At 41.0% G+C, this 8,544-nt stretch overlaps 1 protein-coding gene across 1 annotated transcript in view; it reads right to left on the bottom strand.

Moving 5' to 3' along the window:
* The window catches only part of LOC115115257 (partitioning defective 3 homolog B-like), a 448,345-nt gene that overhangs the window by 398,552 nt on the left and 41,249 nt on the right, over nucleotides 1-8,544 (bottom strand). The gene's annotated exons all lie outside the window — the stretch shown is intronic.

The raw sequence follows: 8,544 nt of genomic DNA, 5'->3' as shown, positions 1-8,544 counted from the left end.
CCAAAATACTATATTACTACTACATTACTACACCATAATACTATATTACTGCTCCGTTACTACACCATAATACTATATTACTGCAACATTACTGCACCATAATACTATATTACTGCTACTTTACTACACCATAATACAACATTACTACACCATAATACTATATTACTACTACATTACACCACCAAAATACTATATTACTGCTACATTACTGCACCATAATACTATATTACTGCTACATTACTGCACCATAATACTATATTACTACTACATTACTACACCATAATACACCATTACACCACCAAAATACTATACTACTGCTACATTACTGCACCAAAATACTATATTACTGCTACATTACTGCACCAAAATACTATATTACTGCTACATTACTGCACCAAAATACTATATTACTGCTACATTACTGCACCAAAATACTATATTACTGCTACATTACTACACCATAATACTATATTACTACTGCATTACTACACCATGATAATATATTACTACTGCATTACTACTTGATTACTACACCATAATACTATATCACTACTACATTACTACACCAAAATACTATATTACTGCTACATTACTACACCAAAATACTATATTACTGCTACATTACTACACCATAATACTATATTACAACTACATTACTACACCAAAATACTATATTACTGCTACATTACTACACCAAAATACTATATTACTGCAACATTACTGCACCATAATACTATATTACTACTGCATTACTACTTGATTACTACACCATAATACTATATCACTACTACATTACTGCACCATAATACTATATTACTACTACATTACTACACCATAATACTATATTACTACACCATAATACTATATTACTACTACATTACTACACCATAATACACCATTACTGTACCATAATACTATATTACTGCTACATTACTACACCAAAATACTATATTACTGCTACATTACTACACCAAAATAATATATTACTACACAATAATACTATATTACTAATACATTACTACACCATAATACTATATTACTACTACATTACTACTCGATTACTACACCATAATATTATATTACTACTGCATTATGACACCATTATACTATATTACTACTGCATTACTACACCATAATACTATATTAATACTACATTACTACACCATAATACTATATTACTACTATATTACTACACCATAACACTATATTACTACTACATTACTACACCATAATACTATATTACTACTACATTGATACACCATAACACTATATTACTACTACATTACTACACCATAATACCATATTACTACTACATTGATACACCATAATACTATATTAATACTACATTACTACACCAAAATACTATATTACTACTACATTACTACACAATAATACTATATTACTAATACATTACTACACCATAATACTATATTACTACTACATTACTACTCAATTACTACACCATAATATTATATTACTACTGCATTATGACACCATTATACTATATTACTACTGCATTACTACACCATAATACTATATTAATACTACATTACTACACCATAATACTATATTACTACTATATTACTACACCATAACACTATATTACTACTACATTACTACACCATAATACTATATTACTACTACATTGATACACCATAATACTATATTACTACTACATTACTACACCATAATACACCATTACTGTACCATAATACTATATTACTGCTACATTACTACACCAAAATACTATATTACTGCTACATTACTACACCAAAATACTATATTACTACTACATTACTACACAATAATACTATATTACTAATACATTACTACACCATAATACTATATTACTACTACATTACTACTCGATTACTACACCATAATATTATATTACTACTGCATTATGACACCATTATACTATATTACTACTGCATTACTACACCATAATACTATATTAATACTACATTACTACACCATAATACTATATTACTACTATATTACTACACCATAACACTATATTACTACTACATTACTACACCATAATACTATATTACTACTACATTGATACACCATAATACTATATTAATACTACATTACTACACCATAATACTATATTACTGCTACATTACACCACCAAAATACTATATTACTACTGCATTACTACACCATAATGAATTATTACTACACCATAATACTATATTCCTACTACATTACTGCACAAAAATATTATATTACTGCTCCATTACTACACCATAATACTATATTACTGCTACATTACTACACCATAATAATATATTACTACTACATTACTACACCATAATACTATATTACTGCTCCGTTACTACACCATAATACTTTACTATTACTATATTACTGCTACATTACTACACCATAATACTATAATACTACTATTACTATATTACTGCTACTTTACTACACCATAATACTATATTACTGCTCCGTTACTACACCATAATACTATATTACTGCTACATTACTACACCATAATACTATATTACTGCTACTTTACTATGCCATAATACACCATTACTACACCATAATACTATATTACAACTACATTACTACACCATAATACTATATTACTGCTACATTACTACACCATAATACTATATTACTGCTACATTACTACACCATAATACTATATTACTGCTTCATTACTACACCATAATACTATATTACTGCTCCATTACTACACCATAATACTATATTACTGCTCCGTTACTACACCATAATACTATATTACTGCTACATTACTACACCGTAATACTATATTACTGCTACTTTACTATGCCATAATACACCATTACTACACCATAATACTATATTACAACTACATTACTACACCATAATACTATATTACTGCTCCATTACTACACCATAATACTATATTACTGCTACATTACTACACCATAATACTATATTACTGCTACTTTACGATGCCATAATAGACCATTAATACACCATAATACTCCATTACTGTTACATTACTACACCATACTACACTATTACTACTACATTATGCCATAATAGTATATTAATACTCAATTACTACACCATAATACCATATTACTGCTACATTACTACACCATAATACACTAGTACTACTACATTACACCATAATACTATATTACTACTACATTACACCATAATACACGATTACTACTACATTACACCATCATAATACTATATTACTGCTACATTACTACACCATAATACCTCATTACTACACCATAATACCCCATTACTACACCATAATACCTCATTACTACACCATAATACCTCATTACTACACCATTACTACACCATAATACCCCATTACTACACCATAATACCCCATTACTACATAATAATACTACATTACTACACCATAATATTCCATTGCTACTACATTACTACACCAGAATACCCCATTAATACACAATAATACTACATTACTACACCATAATACTATATTACTACTGCATTACTACAACATAATAATCCATTACTACACCATAACAATGATTTTGTATTACTACATAATAATACTACATTACTACACCATAATATTCCATTGATACTACATTACTACACCAGAATACTATATTACTACTACATTACTACTCGATTACTACACCATAATACTAGGGTTTCTAGGAGGTTATCACGAGTGATGAGGATGTCTAAGAGGTTATCGCGAGTGATGAGGATGTCTAGGAGGTTATCGCGAGGGATGAGGGCGTCTAGGAGTTTATCGGAGGGATGAGGCCCTCCAGGAGGTTATCGCGAGGGATGAGGATGTCTAGGAGGTTATCGCGAGTGATGAGGATGTCTAGGAGGTTATCGCGAGTGATGAGGATGTCTAGGAGGTTATCGCGAGTGATGAGGATGTCTAGGAGGTTATCGCGAGGGATGAGGGCGTCTAGGAGTTTATCGGAGGGATAAGGGTGTCTAGGAGTTTATCGGAGGGATGAGGATGTCTAGGAGGTTATTTTGACTGATGAGGATGTCTAGGAGGTTATCGCGAGTGATGAGGATGTCTAGGAGGTTATCGCGAGTGATGAGGATGTCTAGGAGGTTATCGCGAGGGATGAGGGCGTCTAGGAGTTTATCGGAGGGATGAGGGTGTCTAGGAGTTTATCGGAGGGATGAGGCCCTCCAGGAGGTTATCGTGATATGTGACATAAAGCTCTAATCAGGGTTTCAATGATATCATGCTGATTCACGGACAGCAGGTAACACGTGTGTGTGTGTGTGTGTGTGTGTGTGTGTGTGTGTGTGTGTGTGTGTGTGTGTGTGTGTGTGCGTGCGTGCGTGTGACTCCATCAGGATAGATTTAAACCCACATGGGGCTCCGTCTCCTGGTGGACAGGCAGGGATCAGGTGGGGGTCAGGAGGAGAGGAGAAGATGAGGGGGGAGGAGAGGATGAGGGGGGAGGGGAGGAGAAGAGGGGTGGTCACTAAAGGAAAAGCAGCCTGCTGAGACTGACTGAAAAAAGACACACTCAGCACAACGCGCGTGTCGTGTGTGTGTGTGTGTGTGTGTGTGTGTGTGTGTGTGTGTGTGTGTGTGTGTGAGTGAGTGAGTGAGTGAGTGAGTGAGTGAGTGAGTGAGTGAGTGAGTGAGTGAGTGAGTGAGTGAGTGAGTGAGTGAGTGAGTGAGTGAGTGAGTGAGTGAGACAGACATGAGCCTTGCATCGACAGCCGAGTCTGGGCAGTGTGATCCTGTTTTATGTTGGTCATTTAGCAAAACCATTTAAGTGAATGTCAGCAGTTCTCTCTGCTTTCTGCAATGAATTCATATCACCCAGCTACAGCTGGATCAATGCAAACTGAACTGACGAAGTGGGGTGAAATCATGACCTCATCCAGCCATCTGTCTACCTAGTGGGGTGAAATCATGACCTCATCCAGCCATCTGTCTAACTAGTGGGGTGAAATCATGACCTCATCCAGCCATCTGTCACCCAGACCTCATCCAGCCATCTGTCTACCTAGTGGGGTGAAATCATGACCTCATCCAGCCATCTGTCTACCTAGTGGGGTGAAATCATGACCTCATCCAGCCATCTGTCTACCTAGTGGGGTGAAATCATGACCTCATCCAGCCATCTGTCTACCTAGTGGGGTGAAATCATGACCTCATCCAGCCATCTGTCTACCTAGTGGGGTGAAATCATGACCTCATCCAGCCATCTGTCTACCTAGTGGGGTGAAATCATGACCTCATCCAGCCATCTGTCTACCTAGTGGGGTGAAATCATGACCTCATCCAGCCATCTGTCTACCTAGTGGGGTGAAATCATGACCTCATCCAGCCATCTGTCTACCTAGTGGGGTGAAATCATGACCTCATCCAGCCAGCTGTCTACCTAGTGGGGTGAAATCATGACCTCATCCAGCCATCTGTCTACCTAGTGGGGTGAAATCATGACCTCATCCAGCCATCTGTCTACCTAGTAGTGAAATCATGACCTCATCCAGGGTGAAATCATGACCTCATCCAGCCATCTGTCTACCTAGTGGGGTGAAATCATGACCTCATCCAGCCATCTGTCTACCTAGTGGGGTGAAATCATGACCTCATCCAGCCATCTGTCTACCTAGTGGGGTGAAATCATGACCTCATCCAGCCATCTGTCTACCTAGTGGGGTGAAATCATGACCTCATCCAGCCATCTGTCTACCTGAAATCTGACCTCATCCAGCCATCTGTCTACCTAGGGGTGAAATCATGACCTCATCCAGCCATCTGTCTACCTAGTGGGGTGAAATCATGACCTCATCCAGCCATCTGTCTACCTAGTGGGGTGAAATGAAGCCATCTGTCTCACCTAGTGGGGAGTGAAATCACGACCTCATCCAGCCAGCTGTCTACCTAGTGGGGTGAAATCATGACCTCATCCAGCCATCTGTCTACCTAGTGGGGTGAAATCATGACCTCATCCAGCCATCTGTCTACCTAGTGGGGTGAAATCATGACCTCATCCAGCCATCTGTCTACCTAGTGGGGTGAAATCATCTGACCTCATCCAGCCATCTGTCTACCTAGTGGGGTGAAATCATGACCTCATCCAGCCATCTGTCTACCTAGTGGGGTGAAATCATGACCTCATCCAGCCATCTGTCTACCTAGTGGGGTGAAATCATGACCTCATCCAGCCATCTGTCTACCTAGTGGGGTGAAATCATGACCTCATCCAGCCATCTGTCTACCTAGTGGGGTGAAATCATGACCTCATCCAGCCATCTGTCTACCTAGTGGGGTGAAATCACGACCTCATCCAGCCATCTGTCTACCTAGTGGGGTGAAATCATGACCTCATCCAGCCATCTGTCTACCTAGTGGGGTGAAATCACGACCTCATCCAGCCATCTGTCTACCTAGTGGGGTGAAATCATGACCTCATCCAGCCATCTGTCTACCTAGTGGGGTGAAATCATGACCTCATCCAGCCATCTGTCTACCTAGTGGGGTGAAATCATGACCTCATCCAGCCATCTGTCTACCTAGTGGGGTGAAATCATGACCTCATCCAGCCATCTGTCTACCTAGTGGGGTGAAATCATGACCTCATCCAGCCATCTGTCTACCTAGTGGGGTGAAATCATGACCTCATCCAGCCATCTGTCTACCTAGTGGGGTGAAATCAGCCATCTGACCTCATCCAGCCATCTGTCTACCTAGTGGGGTGAAATCATGACCTCATCCAGCCATCTGTCTACCTAGTGGGGTGAAATCATGACCTCATCCAGCCATCTGTCTACCTAGTGGGGTGAAATCACGACCTCATCCAGCCATCTGTCTACCTAGTGGGGTGAAATCATGACCTCATCCAGCCATCTGTCTACCTAGTGGGGTGAAATCACGACCTCATCCAGCCATCTGTCTACCTAGTGGGGTGAAATCATGACCTCATCCAGCCATCTGTCTATCCCCAGTAACTAGGGTGAAATCATGACCTCATCCAGCCATCTGTCTACCTAGTGGGGTGAAATCATGACCTCATCCAGCCATCTGTCTACCTAGTGGGGTGAAATCATGACCTCATCCAGCCAGCTGTCTACCTAGTGGGGTGAAATCATGACCTCATCCAGCCATCTGTCTACCTAGTGGGGTGAAATCATGACCTCATCCAGCCAGCTGTCTACCTAGTGGGGTGAAATCATGACCTCATCCAGCCATCTGTCTACCTAGTGGGGTGAAATCATGACCTCATCCAGCCATCTGTCTAACTAGTGGGGTGAAATCACGACCTCATCCAGCCAGCTGTCTACCTAGTGGGGTGAAATCATGACCTCATCCAGCCAGCTGTCTACCTAGTGGGGTGAAATCATGACCTCATCCAGCCATCTGTCTACCTAGTGGGGTGAAATCATGACCTCATCCAGCCATCTGTCTACCTAGTGGGGTGATGACCTCATCAGCTGTCTACCTCATGACCTCATCCAGCCATCTGTCTACCTAGTGGGGTGAAATCATGACCTCATCCAGCCATCTGTCTACCTAGTGGGGTGAAATCATCCAGCCACTGTCTCATCCAGTGGGGTGAAATCTGTCCAGCCACCTAGTGGGGTGAAATCATCTGTGACCTCATCCAGCCAGCTGTCTACCTAGTGGGGAAATGACCTCAAAGCTGTCTACCTAGTGGGGTGACCTCATCCAGTCAGCTGTCTACCTAGTGGGGTGAAATCATGACCTCATCCAGCCATCTGTCTACCTAGTGGGGTGAAATCATGACCTCATCCAGCCAGCTGTCTACCTAGTGGGGTGAAATCATGACCTCATCCAGCCAGCTGTCTACCTAGTGGGGTGAAATCATGACCTCATCCAGACCTCATCCAGTCAGCTGTCTACCTAGTGGGGTGAAATCATGACCTCATCCAGCCATCTGTCTAACTAGTGGGGTGAAATCACGACCTCATCCAGCCAGCTGTCTAACTAGTGGGGTGAAATCATGACCTCATCCAGCCATCTGTCTACCTAGTGGGGTGAAATCATGACCTCATCCAGCCAGCTGTCTACCTAGTGGGGTGAAATCACGACCTCATCCAGCCAGCTGTCTACCTAGTGGGGTGAAATCATGACCTCATCCAGTCAGCTGTCTACCTAGTGGGGTGAAATCATCCAGCCATCTGTCTAACTAGTGGGGTGAAATCTGACCTCATCCAGCCATCTGTCTACCTAGTGGGGTGAAATCATCTGACCTAGTGGGGTGAAATCATCCAGCCATCTGTCTACCTCCAGCCAGCTGGGGTGAAATCATGACCTCATCCAGCCATCTGTCTACCTAGTGGGGTGAAATCATGACCTCATCCAGCCAGCTGTCTACCTAGTGGGGTGAAATCACGACCTCATCCAGCCAGCTGTCTACCTAGTGGGGTGAAATCATGACCTCATCCAGTCAGCTGTCTACCTAGTGGGGTGAAATCATGACCTCATCCAGCCATCTGTCTAACTAGTGGGGTGAAATCATGACCTCATCCAGCCAGCTGTCTACCTAGTGGGGTGAAATCATGACCTCATCCAGCCATCTGTCTAAC

The sequence above is a fragment of the Oncorhynchus nerka genome, linkage group LG3 (genome assembly GCF_034236695.1).
Source record: "Oncorhynchus nerka isolate Pitt River linkage group LG3, Oner_Uvic_2.0, whole genome shotgun sequence".
NCBI classification, from domain to species: domain Eukaryota; kingdom Metazoa; phylum Chordata; class Actinopteri; order Salmoniformes; family Salmonidae; genus Oncorhynchus; species Oncorhynchus nerka.
This window is presented reverse-complemented; position numbering and strand designations above follow the sequence as displayed.